At 35.1% G+C, this 16,763-nt stretch overlaps 1 protein-coding gene across 2 annotated transcripts in view; it reads left to right on the top strand.

The window, feature by feature from the left end:
- LOC145664127 (glutamate receptor ionotropic, kainate 2-like) overlaps positions 1-16,763 on the top strand; it is a 333,349-nt gene that overhangs the window by 54,192 nt on the left and 262,394 nt on the right. The window contains exon 2 of one of the 2 annotated variants that reach the window (XM_081730516.1): positions 15,783-15,839. The exons of the other annotated variant lie outside the window; for it this stretch is intronic. The gene's annotated coding sequence lies outside the window, so the exon portion shown is untranslated. The remainder of the gene's footprint in view (positions 1-15,782; positions 15,840-16,763) is intronic. 2 annotated transcript variants of the gene reach the window in all.

Below are 16,763 nucleotides of genomic sequence, written 5' to 3'. Positions count from 1 at the left end.
TAACTCAGTTTGTTGTTTTTATGGAGAGCGCAAAGAGTTTTTTTTATATACTATTACATTAATTGTTTTATACATATACCTTTCTCTTTTACCTCTGAAAATAAATTACAAACTTCCCACTTATTTGTGTTTGTGCGTTTCTCTGTATTATTCAACGTTCTGATAACACATTATTCCACATCAGACGGTCTCACATGGCTTTGTTTTTTTTTTTTTTTTTTTTTGATGCTACGTGATAAAATTTCTTTCTATTTTTCGTTTCCCTTCTTCTTAGACATATTCTAAATCTAAACAAGAGCTCTCTTGTGGTTGAGCAGTTAGTTTTCTCATCTTCGGTGTAGGAGACCCACTTTCGATCAGCGTGTGATCTAATAAGATTCAGATCTTACATTAAACTGTAGGGAGAAAGATATTTTTATTTCTGTTACAGGGTAACAACTGAATGTTACGTTCACACCATTGTCAAATCCCATAGAAATAGTGCTTCCAAAATTGCGGCTAACTGATGTCATCTAGTCCGAGAGAATACGTGGTACACTCATGTTCAAAATTATTGACGCATGTCTATAAATATGTTGTTGTAGGAATATAATTTGATAACGAATTCTGCCGGTATTTCTTATAATGTTAGTATGTGTATAATCAGGAAAGACATGTATGTGGCAAATTTCATGTCAAAAGAGCAGTAAATAAGAACAATGAAACGAAAATAAACTTTCTTGTCCATTTAGCAGTATTTTGTTTTACTTATTCTAATTTTCGTATTTATAATTCTTTTCCTATGAAATTTGGCACAAATATACATTTCCCGATTATACACATAATATCAATATTAAAAGTACCCTGCAAAATCATTATCAAATTATATTCTTACAATAAAACAGTTATAGATAGGCGACAATCATTTTGAACATTACTGTATATTAACATGAGTTTTTAAACGTATCTTAAAGTAAGCGAAGCTATAACAAGTATCTCCCGGACCTTAGCGGGAGAGGGTTTTTATCTCTTACATGATACTGACGGCGTAACTGTCCGGCCTACATCATTCATTTATTCCGGTAACGCATGGAGTACCTGTACCATACGGCTTATATCATTCATTTATTCCGGTAACGTACGGAGTACCTGTACCATAATTAAAGGAAGAAAAGATTTAAGCCTTGTTGCCTCTACCGGAGGAGGCTTGCCTCCAAAATGGCGACCTACACTTACCATTGGGTCTGGGAGACTTTAATCTGTACGTAGTTCTTCACTACGAGCTTAAAGGGACTCTGCCAGGCTGTGGCTATACTGTGGAGCTGGGTTACCTTGATGCTTGCCACCAAGTGGGAAGGGGCATGTCTTAATATTCGGACATCAAGACTGCAGATGCTGATAAGCTGCTAGTCGCTTGCGGTGTCACCACCTCTAGTAAGTATAACTAGGAGAAACTTTGGCTTTGGCCTTTCATACAATGGACGTATTCCATTACCCTACTTGTAATGTGGGCTTTGTGCTTATGGTATAGAGAGTTGGTTTTCTAGCTTTAGAGAGATACTAGCAAGCACCGATAGTATTGAGCAACCAAGGGCCGGAATAAAGTTTGATTTTGAGTTTAACGTCCCACTCAGCAGCGAGGCTATATGAGACGTGGACCTACTGATTAACGTGGACTCCGAGCCACTTAAGCTCCCGCCGGGAATCGAACCCGGGTCTCCCGCGCCAAAGGCGCGTATGCTAACCGCTTAGTCACGAAGGAGCTCCAGGGCCGGTATAAAGTCCTAAGGAACTTAAGAAGGGCCGTCTACTCTGCCCACTTACGGAAAAACCAGTGTGGTAGACACTTTCTCTAGTACTATGTAGCATGCTATGTAGTCCACTTACAATTTTAGTCAAGCAGCAAGGTGGTGCAGACATGTACGTGAACCCTATTGAGTTGTAAACTGCAAAATGTGTGATAAATTTGAGAATCCTGCCGTGCGGAGAGAACTATGAGGTGCACAGTGTGATAGGTTTCCGATTTTCACTTGTTTCCGGAAGTTAAAAGGACTGTCTGTATGCTAGTAAACTCAAAGACGCTTTGAGTACATTTGAGTACATTGACGGTGACAGAACACAATGACGATGTACAAAGCTGGTATCACACTATGATAACTGCTTGAATATATATTGCAAACATGCTTGAAAATAGAGCAAAAGTGGGGCGATCAGAGTACAAGAGAATCGAATCCATGAGAAAAATAGACATAAGTTAGTACGGTATGTTTAAGTACAAGGAAAAGTTAACAATAGTCATTTACCTGGTTTATGACATCTAGACGTGAATCTTTTACCTGGTAAGAGTCATTTTGAACACCTGGACGTGAATCTTTTACCTGATAAGAGTTTTTACAACATTTGGACGTGAATGTTTTACCTGGTAAGAGTTATTTAGAACATTTGGTCGTGAATCTTTTACCTGATAAGAGTTATTTAGAACATTTGGACGTGAATGTTTTACCTGGTAAGAGTTATTTAGAACATTTGGACGTGAATCTTTTACCTGATAAAAGTTTTTAGAACATTTGGACGTGAATCTTTTACCTGGTAACAGTTAGGCTATTTAGAGCATCTCTAAAAGGAGCTTTCGATAATAAGCTTAAAGTTGAAATATATTCGAAATGACCAGAAACTAGACTTGATTCTCTTTTGTGTACTGTACGCGCCATATTCAATTTCTACCACAAATCTTTTCAACACATCATTTACGAGTATCAGTTGTGTTTCGCACCAAAATGCTTTTCTAGACGACCTTTGTAGTGGACAACGATTAGTCTTGTTAAAAAAAAAAAAAAAAAAAAAAAAAAAACTTGGCCACCAAACTTTCTATGAAAACTTTCATCCACAATTGAAATTAAATCGAACAAATGTGGCTTTTGTTTCACCAATTGAAATGTTCATTTAGTGCTAAAGTATTATAATTTATCAGAATATAACCTTTGAAAGTGGAGGTGGTGGGCATGATTTTTTGAAAAAAGTCTGTACATACATCCGTTATATGATGATGAATAAAAGGAAATCGTAATAAAGTATCATGTAACATATTCCAAACTTGAAGCAACTTCCGTGTGGAGGAAAACCTATTTTGTGCACGTGCGGAATGTTCAAACTAAAGTGTTGGTTTGTGTGTGATTTTCTTTTTTTATCGTTCTGTCTTTGTTAATAGTCTCTGCACAGATCTCCTGTTTACTCTTCTCTCTGAGTGAGTGAGAGGGTGAGTGAATGAGAGAGAGGGAGAGAGAGAGAGAAAGAGAGAAGAGGAAACTTCATTGGAAGGCTTGACATGTTGGCAGCGAGTGTTTTGTTCCATCTTTCAAGTCCCATTTTTACCTCTTCTCGTCGTAATGAAGGCCATCTATTTCTTGTAGCTTATTCTCTATTGTTCCTCAAGTACTTTAAACACGAAATAATTAAAAAAAAAAGGTCAAAATGAAGCAAATTCAACCAAGTGGGAACTAAGTGTTTCATAAACTAAATTCCTCGCGCTACAGCTCTTGAAGGCTACGACCGACCACATAACTTTTTTTTTATTATTTATTTATTTAGTGATATTAAAATTATGCACATCGTCTCCCAGTGTCACTATATCTGGCTCTTTGGAGTGGAATTTGATATCTTTAAATCCAGATAGTTCTCTAATCGTAGTTCATGATAGGAATTCCAAAAATTTATACTATACCAAGAACCGAACCTGGAACCTCATATGTTAAATGTATCTACCCTGATCATTAGGTTACACGAAAGTACATGAGCGTTTCAATCAACTAATTAGCAGTTAGGCAGGGTTGATGTTGCAATGGCGTTTTCTTTTATTCTTTTTGAATCAAAAGATCCAATATGTTTGAATCATTTTTTTGTACGCCTTATAGCTAGAGAATTACATATAGTGTAGCCAAACTATCAGTTAACTCACAAGGAAATGGTCCCAACCTGACAAGTCCGAATTGGACGAAATTTCGTATAGACACTAATTTGAGGTCGGTAAATAACGTGGGAATAGTCATTCGATTTGCTTTTGCGTACTTTACGAGATACACAGGGTGATGCAAAACAGAATGCAACATAAGACAACAATGTAATCCCGGTCCGGGATTGGACGAAATTTCGTATGAATACTAATTTGAGGTTGGTGAATATCATGGGAATAGTCGTTCGATTTGCTTTTGCGCACTTTACGCAACTATATATATATATATATATATATATATATATATATATATATATATATATATATATATATATATATATATATATATATATATATATAGGATAATGTAAAACAGAATGCAACATAAGACACCTATGTAAGAAGAAAGTGCTGAAGATCTACGCTTTACCCTAATGCATGTCATAATAGCAACAAAGGAAAGAAACCACCGTTGAAATATATTGAATGGAAGTTAAAACGCTACATGCCCTATCGATGTTAGCGTGGATTGCAAACGAAGTGAGTTGAACGAAGAGCCATGGAACAGTACGACCAGGTAAGAAATGCTGCTGCCTCACAATCTTCTGTTGCACATATATCGTCGTCAACTTGAAATAGAGTTTGAAGAATATTTCGGAAACCAATGTTCAGTTCTTTTGTTACTATTATATTCCCAAAATCAATAAACGATGAAAAGTTTAAAATTATTAAACACTCATATACTTCGTGATTTCTACTTCGTGATTTCTCCTTGTAAATATTCTATTTAAGATCAAGATTAACAATACGATACAACCACGAAAAACAACACGTCCTACGTAAACGGATTTTTCAGTGGCTTCAAAATATAAAAACCTTCAAAGTGATAATATCAAGCTTATTCAAGGTGATGGTGTCAAAACATATAAGTTAAAATCTTTCAAGGTGTCTATTTTAAATTGAAAAAAACATATTTTCCAGCATAAACAGTGCCTTGCTAAAAACAGTTTTTGTGATACTATAAAACCAGGCATTTTTAAAAATTATTATCATTCGACCTACACCTGCTAAGAGTGTGGTATGGTACAATTATTCTGCGTCCAGAGGAACCACCCAGGACTGACAGCGGTGATGGAAGGCCTGTGTTTGTGAGTATAAGCTTTGCGCTGATGAACTTTTGCATGACATAAATGTCGTGAAAGGAGGACTATGCGACATTATAAACACACGAGAGTATCAGGGATTTCTCCCTGATAGACCCCTACCATTGTACTACTTATATTTCACATCATGATTTTGTAAATATTGTTTGTATCTATATCGTTTGCATTTATGGTGACGGTTTTAATAAATACCACAAATATATGACACTTGTCATTTTATTAGAATTCTGACTACTTAACGTGACAATTGATTGTTGCTACATTCAGTAACATAATTAGTATCATATTATTATTAAACATATTATTACATATCCAGCCTTGCGCCACGCATACACTAACATGTCTTGCAGTGCAGGGGAACAGAATTGATGATAGACCACTGAATGTAATGACTCTATCATACAACCTTTCTGTACTATTTTCAAGTATAATCTTGTGTCAAAAGTATTCTCCGAATGACAAGTTTGTACTGCCGGCAAAAGTAAACGTCAAGTGACTGCACTGATCTCGTAGTCTTGGAAGGAATTATTTGTGTTCGAAGCTTCTTCTTGTTTAACATCTGTTATATTTGGGGGTCGTTAAAAATATGATGATCAGTCTGTCCACTCCAGGAATCTAATAGCATAACGTGTCATCCGTAACATCAGCAATGAACACGCTCATCAGCCATCTTTTCACATGTAGTTTCATGAGTTTTCCCGACTTGCTTGAATCAACGACAAGGATAAACGAAAGGCGTCTGTCTAGAGTTTGTTTAATTTTGAACTGAACTCTCCTTTCAGGTCTTGGAAACATATAGAATCGTGTCTCTAATGGAACTCAGTTTCCGTTCTAACGTTGACCTTCCAAGGTACAACTTTAATTGATAAACGGTACGATTTCAGGGACATGTGACCTCAAAGACTCGTACTTCTTTCAAGGATCTCAATATCGGACACTGTTTCTTTTCCATTTTCATGCGAAACCCCCTTTACTCAACCGGAGATTTTAAAATTAAGTATATTAATAATAATAATAATAATAATAATAATAATAATAATAATAATAATAATAATAATAATAATAATAATAATAATAATAATAATATAGGTTAATCAAGAGAAACAAATAATCAGAGAATATAAGTTAACCACAGAAGAAATAATGGAACCCGTGAAGCCGAAAGAAATATCTTTCAAGCATCTTTCAACAATCCAGAAGAATCTAATATATAAACATGAAAATGACTATGTTTGTGACTTAATATTCTTGAACCATGCCATAGATCTCGATCAAATTTTCAACATAGATGAGATTCGAGCCTGGGAACTTTTTTTTAATCATTTCACTGTAACGGTAGACCTTAGGACCTTAGGGGAGGGGAGGGAAGGGAAGGGAGGGGAAGGGCGCAGATGTATAAAAATAAATAAAACTTAATAACTCTTGAATCATCCAAGCGATCTCGATCAAATTTTCAACATAGATGAGATTCGGGCCTGGGAACTTTTTTTTATCATTTCACTTTAACGGTAGACCTTAGGGGAGGGAAGGGAAGGGAAGGGAAGGGAAGGGGAGGGAGGGGAAAGGCGCAGATGTATAAAAATAAATAAAACTTAATAACTCTTGAATTATCTAAGCGATCTCGATTAAATTTTCAACATAGATGAGATTCAGGCCTGGGGATTTTTTTTATCATTTCACTTTGACGGTAGACCTTAGGGGAAGGGTGGGAAGGGAAGGGCGGAGATGTATAAAAATAAATAAATCTTAATAACTCTTGAATCATCCAAGCGATCTCGATTAAATTTTTAACATAGATGAGGTTCGAGCCTGGGATGTTTTTTCTTTATTATTTCACTTTGAGGGTGTAACTTAGGGGAAGGGAAGGGGGAGATATTTAAAAAAAGATCGAAAGTAACCGACATTACTGTCCAACCCATAGATTTCTGGGTCACTGAGATAAACAATGACACTTCCGATGCTGTTTAATTCCAAATTCAGTCCCGCAATTTGGGGAAGGGGAAAATATATAAAAATAATCGAAAATGACCGATATTAGTTAGTGTCGATTACATAGTTTTCGGGGTCGCTGAGACGAACAGTAACAATTCCTATGCCGTTTAAATCCAAACTCAGCCTCCATTGCCCTTTATGTCCAAAATAAAATGTATTCTCCTCGTGCGAAGAATGGGTATTCTGCTAGTACAACATAGAAAGATAGAAGAATTACACAAAATTACAAACAGAGATTACAATATGCGTGAAAAACAAAGCTTAATAGTAAATTCAAAAGTAAAACTTTGCTAATCATTTGCTTTAGACCTACTGGTTCTAAGTGCTCATTCGGAATAATGAAATGGACAGAGATCAAACTAACAGAACTTAAATGGAAAACCAGACCAATATTGACGGAGGACGGAATACTACACCCACGAACGGCTAAAAAGAGAGTCTCATCATCAAGATAGAAAGGAGAACGAGAACTAATCAATATTCGAAATTTACATTACAAGCGAATCCAAATATTATGAAACTACTTCTATGAAAAGCAAGATCATTCAAAACTGCATAGGGCAATACTAGCAGCGAATCACAAATACAAACCGCTGCTACTAAGCCAGACAGGAATCGAAAATAATACAAGCAATACAAACAACAGAGGATAAACGAAAACAGTGAAGAGAAATATCAAAGAGACAGAAGGCTTCGTGCAAGGAATACAAGATCAAATAATAAATATAGAACACTACAAAAAATGCATCCTGAGAAACACCACACAGAAGATGTCAAATATATTAAGACACAATACAATACGAGGTGTGTTCGAAAAGTATCTAACATTTTTTCCCGCGTAAACCAATGAAACGCGGGAGACTTTCTTCAGTGTAGATGTAGAAGGGACACTCATGTGGAGTTGTCAATCCCCTTCCCCCTTCCCCCGTAGTCGGCCAACGTGTGAAGAAGTATAGTATGCGGTCGTTGGATTTCAGTTTTTGTAAAATGACAGAAAAAAAAAACTTGAGCAGTAATATTGCATCAAATTTTGTCAAAAGCTTGGCGATACCCAAACGGAAAATATTCAATTGGCTTCAATCTTGAACGAGAATTTGGGCATGAAGAGAGTGTCCACGAAATTTGATTCAACCTTTCATCGCCAAACACAACATTATTGTGTGTCGTCAGGGTCCCTACTCACCCGACATGGCTCCATGTGACTTTTGGTTAAGTCCCGAGCTGAAAATGACACTAAAAGGGACTCGATTTGAGTCAACAGAAGAAATCATGGCGGAATGCGACAGCACGGTTGCTTATCATTCCAAAAACTACATTCAAGAAGTGTTTCCAACAATGGCGGGAGCGCTAGGAGAAGTGTGTGCATCACCAAGGAGACTACTTGGAAGAGAATTAGTGTTTCGGATTTTCAAATCAATAAATTTATTTTTGCCAACCAAATGTTTATACGTTTTGAATACGCCTCGTATATCACAAGTGATGGGTCGTGATAAACATAAATTAAATACAAGGGAACAGACGTCAAAGTGACAAAAGCCGTACATCAAGAAATAATGAAACAGAAAAATGACACAAACTTACTGGGACAACACAACTAATCGATAGCCTAACGAAGTATATTATAACTGCCCAGAGCTCTCTATATGGTTAGCGTATGTCTTTTCGCCGCGGTAGACCAGGGTTCGATTTCTGACGGAAGCTCATGTGGTTCGAATCCCACGTTAAGCTGCGAGTCCACGTCTCATATGGCCTCGCTGCTGAAGGGGACGCTAAACTTTAATCTATCCATCATAAATGGCAGGACGTCACATTAAGTGTCTTCATCCCGGCGAAATTAAAATACCGCTAATTTTACAGTAATTATGTGATATTTTCAAATAAATAAAAGATAATTGAAGTATGGAACAAGAGCGCCCTAGACAATATTATTTTGCATGAGGTACCGTTATCACAAGTCACCTAGTGGCTTTCCGTTTTCAGCCGTTTAGAAACGCGAAAATAAATGCCGATTTTCAAAATGGCTCGAAATCGAAAGCAGATAAGTGAATCATGATAACGGTATCTCATGTAAAATGATATTGTCTATCTTTTATCTATTTGAAGATATCACATAATTAATGTAAAATTAGTGGTATTTTAATTTCTCCGGGATGAAGACTCTTAACAGGCAAAGATAACACCTAATAGACATCACAATATCAAACACAACAAACCTGCAGAAAGCATATGTATAGAGAAAAAAATAGAAAAATATGAACAACAAGCCCAAAACATAAAACAAGAATAAAAGACCAAAAATGTAAAAATGTATAAGTAGTAATATCGGATACTGGAGTGGTCCATAAGAGGTTGGAGTAGGTCTTTAAAAGAACTGGAAATGAAGAAAAAGTCATAAAGAAGCTAGAGAAGAGCGCAATATTGAACATACACAGAATTATAACAAATTTCCTGTAAACTCCAGAACAAAGGGACAGACATACAAAGAAACACAATAAACTTGAATGAGTCGTATCGCTTGTTCAGATGAGGAGTGGAGAAAATACGAAAGAACAATAATAATTTCTTTATTTTTGGTCCTGCAAACATCTCTTAGAAGCGACTAAGTTACAACACTTCTTAAAATATTAATAAACAACCTGGGGCTACATAAATAATAATATAACATACAATAAAATATAAGCTAATTGTCAACTAAGCAGTGTTACCAACTTGTGGGAAAATCTCATATTGAGCTCCTCCGTCGTTAAGTGGTTAGCGCACGCACCTTTGGCGTGGGAGACCTGGGTTCGATTCCCGGCGGGAGCTCATGTGGTTCGGATTCCACGTTAATCAGTAGTTCCCATCTCCTATAGCCTCGCTGCTGAAAGGGACGTTAAACTCAAAATCAACTCAACTCAAAAATCTCATATTGTGGGATTTTTTAATGATTCCCGAAATGGGATAAAGAAAATTTTTGTAAAAAAAAAAAAAATTGGCAGGATTTAAATTATGGGATTTTTCATATGTTCGTTTCATTGACGCCAACAAACATGAAATTAATGGTATTTATCAAGTTTTGTTAGTATAAAATAAATGTTAGTCCTAAAGTGATTTACGCAGTGACTTGTAAATCCTAGAAAAGAAGCACCAGGGAGTTAATTGTACTCTGACATTAAAAAAAAAAAAAAAAAAAAAATGAAAGAAAGAACACAGTTAAGTGAAGAAGGTAAAACGATAAACTTCAACTTCCAAAACGTTCTATATGAAATGACCGAAGAATAAATAAAGTTTATCTAGTTTTATTACATTTATTATTTTTCTTATTACATCTAGTGGAAGATCACGGCTCAAAAACGTGATGAAATGACAAAACTCATGAAAAAATGTACTTTATCAACATTTTCGACTCAATTAAATGATAAATCGGAATTTTTGGATCATTCACTCATATACTGAAGAAAATAACTGATATACACTAAATTTCACTGTTCATGTTTCTTAAGTTCATAGGCTTTTGTTACTAGTATAGCTTGGGAAATTCAAGAGCAAAACGGGAATTTCTGCCTCTCGCGGTGGAATTTTATAAAGTTTTAGGTTGTCATCACTGTAACTAAGCAAATTCTCAGGAGGTAAAATATTCAAACTTCCTAGATTCAAGCTAATTTTTAAACATAAGGTTCAAATCAAAGCAGTCATATTTTTAAAATACCATTTTCAGAACAAAGAAATTGAAGTTCCACTGATAAGAATTATTCATTTTTTTCTTATAATATTATATCTACCAAGTTTCTTGTCATACTTATAATGTAAATATAGTTTGATTAAAATATACTGAAGATAAATGTCAACAATAATATTAAAAAATTGACAGAAAGTTAATACAATTTGTTAATATCTAATATGTGAGGAACACTGCTGTTGAGAGTTATTTTGTTTCCTCACTTTTTTTTTTTTTTTTTTTTTTTTTTTTTTTTTTTTTTTTACATATGTTCAGTTTAAATTATAAAATTTTGTAACTATTATTGCCCCGAGAACTGTTATAAATTTTGTAGAAGTCTCGTTCAGTCTCGATTTTTGAAGAACGTCTCGTCTCAAAAATGACTTGTCTCATTTTGTTAATTTGTGTACTTGATTTTTGTAAGTTGCCTTCGTAGAATATTATAGTCATCATTTCACGTCATCATGGTCGTCTCATTCGGTGCATTACGTTGACCAAACATTCCATGGAGTTTGCAAGCAGTCTCTGCACAAAATTCACCATATTTGCAATAAGTTTTCACTATGATAATACCAAGGATGTTATAAAATAGAGGATCTGCCCATACGACAAAATCGTGAAGCCATACGTCACAGCTTCGCCACACCTACTCTGCCCACTCCGTGCCACTAAGATCGCAATGTTTCGAGCCAACAATCATGGCGCAAACCAGAGTAGCCAATCAGACGTACCGGCTCAGACGATGCTCGTTTTTCTTTTTTTCGCTTCATTGAGTTCATATGATAAAGATAGGTGTGGCGAAGCTCCTCTATTTTATAACATCCCTGGATAATACACTGTTCCGTCCTAAAGTCTTCATTCCTACCCGAACAGAAAACAGATGACAATCATTCGTTGTTCGGTGCCGCGTGACTACTATCCACAAATCTTCCAGATGAAAAGTATGTAACATTCAGTGCTGCCAACTTATTAAAACAAAAATTACTGGCAGTTTATAAGTTGCATTCTTTATGGACACCTTTTACAATGTGACTACAATTCCGTTACTCCATCGCACGAGGTAAATGATAAGAAAATTTAACCTATATTATTAATGAGACCATTCTAACGCCCGGTAACGTGGATCCAATGGTTATATACAGTGTCCAGAATGCATACATTCCTATTCTGCAGTATTCCATTTCCTATAACACAGTGAATTCATCAATTTGAATTACGTTACATTCTTGCCATGTCATTCAATACTTGTAAAGATAATTTGCAAAACATACAGAAAATGGTTAGAAAGTATAACTAGTGACGACAGGGCCGTAACTTGTGGGGGAAAGGGGAGCAACTGCCCCTCCAGGGAAGCTCCCTGCTGTTCGAAGCGGGCCCATTTTAAGACATTTTTTTTTTACTTCATACACGATACGAACATGAAATTATAAATGAAGCATCAAATAGGTTCACTACATTGCATAAACAAAACAGCACATATAAGGTAAACAAAACAAAAAGGAGTCGTGGGCCCATTTCAGTAAAAAATATCTACTATTAAAGGCCCTAGAAATAATATTTATTCGTATGGCTTTGAGATTTCTCTATATTGTTCCTTTAATTAATCTATGTATGGAACGGGCCCAGAGGCGTAACTAACAGTCCCGCAGATCTTGCGTGCGGGAGGGCCCATAAAGAGTAAGAGAAAGATGGAAAGAGGGGGCCCAAGAATTAGGAAAACAACTTTTTCTAGGGGTTCAAAGTGCGTATTAATTCTTGTCCCCCCCACAGAAAAAATCTAACTCACGGCACTGAGTGACGAGTAAGTGGACGTTTTGTTTTATTGTTGTATTTTTTATCCTTTCTTTTGAACAAAGAGTGCATAAAATCGAAAGGGTAAAAATAAATAAACAAAAGAGATAGAAGTTCAGTAACCATTGGAGAACGTTTGTTTTTGTATCAGGTAACCACGAGTTTGAAAGCAATTGAAGGTTCATTTAATTATCGAGAATGCGTTTAGATGGAATACTAGAGTTCGTATCAGAGGGCAAAACAAATTGTTTGAAGTGGTTTACCCACAGGGAAAACAAAAATTTCCCGCTAGTTAACTAACATGAGAAATGTCCACAAAACAAATTGAAGCGGAAGATGGCGTTGTTAACAGCAGTTGGACTATGCACTGTTGCCAGGATCCAGCTGTTCCTTGCGAAATTAACATAAAGATCAAAGTAAATATGAGATATTACATTTTTGGAGAGAATCAGAACGGAAAACAGTTAAATTTTAACATTGAACAGAATTATTTTTACTTTAGAGCGACGATTATGGGAAAATAAAGTGGTGATTGTAAAATAAATAAATAAATAAAAATAAAAATTGAATTTCAGATTTCAGTGGATTTACGTTTCATGGCCCCTACACTGAGAAAGGTGATTTTTGGATGGCTCTCTATCTATCCACCCATTCGTGTCGACGTAGGCCAGGGACATACTCACGGGTTTCCAGTGGGTTCGGACTCTCCAAAAACTTCCAAACTCAACGTACACTCATGTCCAAAATAATTGTCGCATATCTATAACTGTCTTTTGTAAGAACATAATTTGATAATGATTTTGCAGTGCACTTTTAATACTGATACTATGTGTATAATTGGAAAATGTATATTTGCGGTAAATTTCTTAGGAAAATAATTAAAAATAAGAAAAATAGAATGAATGAAACAAAATATTCCTAAATCGACAAGTAAGTTTTAATTTCGTTTTATTATTGTTATTTACTGTTCTTTTGACATGAAATTTGCTACATACATGCCTTTGTCGATTATACACAATTACTAACATTATAAAAATACAGAGCGAATTTGTTATCAAATTATATTCCTAAACAACATATTTATAGACATGCGACAATAATTTTCGACATGAGTGTACATATTGTACATCCTTTCAATAAAACTATACTTGTTTAACAGGGAAATGATTGATTTAGAATAAAACTTTGGCCATACTTTTTCTTTTATAGAGGCCGCGGTGGTTCAGTCGTAGAGCGTTCGCCTCTGGTGCATGGTGTCCTTGGTTCGATCCCAGCTCGCGCCAAGTGAACTTTGTGGTGGACACACACCGTGTGCGTGGGTCTTCTCGGTGTTCTTTCGTTTCCTCCTACTTTCTTCATTCCACTTTTTCTTTCATTTCTCATCATCATCGTCTCCTTTAGCCTAACCGGCATAAACGTGGGACGTAAAACTTAAAGATTTCATTTTCTTTCACTTATTAAGGCACTCGAGTTCTATCATTTTTTCCTGAAAATATAGGTGGAAGTACTGTGTAAAAATTTTGAACTTGTACTTTTACATAAGATTCTCGAGAGATTTTCTTTCTATCCTTAAAATAAGGACAGTTTACTTATGGTTGACAATTCAAAATTCAAAATTCTCCGCAACAGTTCTAGCGATTTAGTTTCGGCCTATATTTCATAAACTAATATATTATAGATAACATGATAAGTCATTTCTGTAGGGAAAAAGACTTTATAGACAAGACCGGAAGATATTGTTCATTCTTGAGCTTAAGTTCTTTTCGGATGATTTCTTCATAGACTATTTAGGCGATTTTATTTACATTTCATTGTTACATGTTTCAACATAGCATACGTAATTTCTCCAAAAAGATCCACAAGAGTTGCTCAGTCTTCGATGTGAGTTTTTCCGTGACAATTTTCATATATATACACATTCTATTAACAACTTTAGAATTTGGCATAAATGATTTCTCATGAAAAATTCTAGGAGGGTAGTTTATTCCTGAGGCTTTTTAAAAAAGAACTTTCCTCAAATACAAATCGGGCAATTTTGTTCGTATTTTATAAATAAATAATTTAATATTTAAAAATAAAACTTTAAAAACGTGGCGTAAGTAAATACTCATGAAAAACCCTACAAGGGATATGTTTCCCTGAACGATTTTGTCGAAATTTTTTAGATAATTATGCTCATATCTCATTAATAGCCACACCATATATTGTGAACCAGTAGCGTAGGGAAGGTGGGCCCAGAGGGGCCGGGCCCCCCCAAAGTGGTCCGACAATGTACTTTGGTACTTTAATGTTTGTAATTTTTTAAATATATGTTTATGTTTATATATATTTTTTGTTTGTAATTTTTCTATATGTACTTATAACAGTACTTCCCCCCCCCAAACACACATCCTGGCTACGCTACTGTGGCGTATTTACGATTTTGTTTCGGAGGGAGAAGGCTTAGCCAACTTTAGTCCTGGAAATGTGAAAATTCTGCAAGATATTTCATTCACTTTAATATAGTAAATAAGATTTCGGGAGGGGGGATTAAGCCCGGAATCCCACCTTAAATACGCCACTGCTTACGTATGAGGAGGATTATTTTCGAGCATTTTTTTTTAAGAAAAAGAAAATGTTCTGGCGATTGTGTTCATATTTCGTGAATAAATATTCCATTAATAAACCCGCAATATATAATAAGTCAATTTTATTGAAAAATGCACATGGATAGTCCTCTGTAGTTCTCTTGAGGATGAGCTGTTTTCCGGGTCAAAATAGAATTTTCGGGAAAATGGAATATTAATTAGTCATGTACGTTTGAATACAAATCGAATGACACACATTTCGTCATAGTCGGTCACTGGTCCGCGTTACCCAAATGGTCCCACTTTTTATTTTTGACCACTAATTTGACCCTGAAGCTATCGGTTTCAGAAATCAAAAGTGGTGCCATTGGACAGAGGTCTTCGAAATTACATTTTAAACCCAAAAAGTTGAAAAATTTGGGGCCACGATAACTCCCTTTTAACCGTCAATTCCTCAACTACAGTTACTGTTAGTGAATCCACTTTTTTTTTTTTAGTCTTCTGAATCAACTTTTTAATTCCACCAAAAGTGAATTTGGTTTCTTTCAGAGGTTCGATCCTTTCATTTTACTGAGTGGTTTCCTTTTTTAGAACAAATGATTGCGAAATTCCCCATCACTAATAGCAACATTCTTTCTTTCCAGATATTCCACAGATGGTGCTTTGGATAATTTCTAACACTGCGCTCCGGAAGTGAACACGTAATGTTTAAGTCGTAATAATTGTATTTTAATTCAATTGTTAATATATTAATAATTAATAATAATATTAATAATAATATATATTAATTAATTAATATTAATTAATATATAATTGAATTAATATTAATTCAAAATAGTTTAATACTATTTTTCCTTGTTTTGCTTCACGATGCACAGATCAAGCCTTTCAGAAACATTCATAAGGTGAAAGTTCAAAACACAGCATATGTAACTTTTTTCGAACGCTATTTTCTTTAACCTTTCATAAGAATATCTAATTCTGAGTATGATTCAAAACGTCTTCCAATGCTTGGAACAATTTATACTTTAGTCTTTCCTTCGTCTTCCAATTATTATAATCCATAATTGGACGTTTCAGTTTTTCGATCACTACTCTGTTCCTTTCTTCAGCATACTTAATCCTAAGAAGGTGTTGAGAACATATTTTAAAATATTAAATTAAACACTACTCTATGCTTTCAGTGTATCTTGTTCTAAAGATGGTGTCCCAATTTTTGGATTACTATTTTCTATTTATTTTCAGGATCTGAAAGCAAAGTATGGTGTTCAGGACTTCTTTCAGAATTTGAAACACTGTGTCCAAGCATGGTGTTAAAAGATCTTTTAGTCCTTTTAGTCCTAAAAACATCTTTAAATTCCGTTATTAGATCATAAAAACGTTGTTTTTCACTATCTGACAGTTCAGGATTCACATTTACTCTAGTACAGTCAAACTGATCACTTTTAGTTGGTTGAGGACCATTTTCAAGCGTAAGGTTAGTACACAAATGTTCTTCCCTATCTTCTACCGCATTACCTAAGATCTTATTGCGCCATAAAAGAAATCGCTTCTTGGTGGGGTTAGTTACCCAAATATGTGAATTAATACTATCCACATATGACTCTTGCACTAACAAATTGACA

The sequence above is a fragment of the Thermobia domestica genome, chromosome 1 (genome assembly GCF_964235325.1).
Source record: "Thermobia domestica chromosome 1, izTheDome1.hap1.1, whole genome shotgun sequence".
NCBI lineage: Eukaryota > Metazoa > Arthropoda > Insecta > Zygentoma > Lepismatidae > Thermobia > Thermobia domestica.
This window is presented reverse-complemented; position numbering and strand designations above follow the sequence as displayed.